General features: G+C 44.9%; 1 long non-coding RNA gene across 1 annotated transcript; it reads right to left on the bottom strand.

The window, feature by feature from the left end:
* Positions 1-19: 19 nt before the first annotated feature.
* On the bottom strand, positions 20-564 carry LOC147820321 (uncharacterized). The gene is made up of 2 exons (XR_015436828.1): positions 514-564; positions 20-361 (listed from the first exon to the last, which is right to left on the bottom strand). It is a non-coding gene; the product is annotated as an uncharacterized LOC147820321 (long non-coding RNA).

Raw genomic sequence — 564 nt, forward strand, 5'->3', positions numbered from 1 at the left:
GAGGAGGAGGAGGAGGAGATATATGTTTCTCTGTCATTGTGACAGACAGAGTAACCAAGAGTATCAGAGCAGTTCAGATTCCAGGAGTGATTGTTCCATCCAAACACAGAATCTTTCATATTTCCTCTCCTGCTGATTCCTCTGTAACTCACTGATATCTCAACATGTCCGCTCCACTTGACCTCCCAGTAACAGCGACCAGTCAGACCAGTTGAACAGAGCAGCTGAGGTCGAAGGTCAAATCTGTCTGGATGATCAGGATATGACTGATCCTCCTCCACATGTTTCACCTTCCTGTTGTCGTCAAACAGTTTGATCTGTCTGTTCACTGTGTTTGTGTCGATTGTGAGTTCACAGGAATCTGATGGAGAGAACAAGACACAGCTGCAGTTATTGATCATCTGATCAGTTATTGACAGTTTGATGATGACTCCTGACATCAGTGATGTGACAGTTTGAAGACGGTTGAATGTGCTGCTTTGTTTTCATCGATCACATTAAAAACACACTTACACTTCTTCAGACCTGGTGTCAACCATCGGACTCCATCAGGCTCCGCCCTGA

The sequence above is a fragment of the Seriola lalandi genome, unplaced genomic scaffold (assembly GCF_002814215.2).
Source record: "Seriola lalandi dorsalis isolate HSWRI2012SDOR001 ecotype SW California unplaced genomic scaffold, Sedor1 jcf7180001968390, whole genome shotgun sequence".
NCBI lineage: Eukaryota > Metazoa > Chordata > Actinopteri > Carangiformes > Carangidae > Seriola > Seriola lalandi.